Here is a 1,465-nt window from a genome sequence, read left to right as displayed (position 1 = left end):
GAAGGGACCTGCTAAAGCCACATCCCACAGAGCCAGCATTCAGTTCTAGATGCTTCCATCACCCCAGCCCACACTGTATTGCCTTCCTTCCAACACTTGGAGCTCTTCCAGGCAGAAGGGCCCACGGGAAGAGCACGGGGATGAAGGAAGGGCCTGCCCTTTCTCTAACAGGGAGGGGACACTGAGCGGGCACCGCGTCTGCGCTGGGACCGGGCATACCCAATGAGATAGACAGATGCGGGTACAACTGGACCAGCCAAGACCCTTTTAGCTGCCAAGGCAGAAACCCAAGGCAGAGGCTCTTCAGCTAAAAAGGGGGAATTATTAGTTCAGGACACTGGGGCGGCGGGGTGGAGGTCAGGTGCGGCCAGATCCAGGGGCTCACGTGATGCGATCTGGGGATTCTCCCAGGCCCATTCTGGCTCTGTTTCTGTGCTGGTCCCTCTCTCTCGCAGGCTGGCTTCTTCTAGAAGGCACGGAGGGCAGCTGTGCCCGCCCAGTGGGAGAGCCAGCATCTCCTTCTAGCATCTCTGCGGGGACCCCAGGGGGGAATGCTGACGGGCTCTGCTTGGATTCTGGCCATGCCTATGCCCGGCCTTGCTGTGGCCAAGTGAGTGTGGCTCCCTGACTGCCCCTGCCGAGGGCACACAGGCTGCCTGTCGCCAGGGGCTTGTGACCACAGAGACGGAAATGAAGCAAGCAGCTCGGCAGGCAGACAGCAGCCACCGGGCACCCCAGAACCGCGAGACAACACCTCGAACGCAGACGCTGAGCTGCGCTGCCATCATCGGCCAACCCCTCTGCCGTGGCCATGGGTCCCCGAAGGAGCGGGAACCGCAGCTGACCGACCGTTGGCGACGCCCTGTGCCCTGCTGCACGCGGTCCACCCTCTGTGCCTGCACACGTCGCTGCCCGGGCCCTTCCCGTGTGGCACTTCACACCCAAGGCCACGGGGTCCCTGCCCCCGCCCCGTCCTCAACAATTCAGGCCTCGAGTCACTTGACGGGGCAAGCCAGGACGTGTCCGAGCAAGGGGGACGGGGGAAGCACGGAAGCACAGAGTGGATGCCAGGCCTGGGCGGGGACAGCGTCCCCACGAGAGGGTGGCCCGGCACCGGCGGCAGCAGCGTGGTGGAAGTGTGCGGGCCTGGCACGGAGGACACGCGACTGCTGCGCCAGCAGCGCCTGGGGACCGGCGGCACGACGGAACGCACGAGGCTCCCGGCGGAGACGGGGCCAGAAGCCCGGACGCCCTGGAGCCCACACCGGCAGGGGCCGTGCGCCCGCCTCTCAGCCCCACGAACGCCCCGGACGCCTGAGTGCTGAGCTCGTGTCTCTCATCCTGCGTCCTCAACCACCTCAGGAAAGTCAGCAAAAGAGGGGGAAGAGGCTTGTTTTAGACACATGACACACTGTGCACGCATTTTTTATTTAATTTTTAAATAATTTATCTCTCTTTGAAACAA

The sequence above is a fragment of the Pteropus vampyrus genome, unplaced genomic scaffold (assembly GCF_000151845.1).
Source record: "Pteropus vampyrus isolate Shadow unplaced genomic scaffold, Pvam_2.0 Scaffold624, whole genome shotgun sequence".
NCBI classification, from domain to species: Eukaryota; Metazoa; Chordata; class Mammalia; order Chiroptera; family Pteropodidae; genus Pteropus; species Pteropus vampyrus.
The sequence above is the reverse complement of the archived record's forward strand: the minus strand, read 5'-3'. Positions refer to the sequence as shown.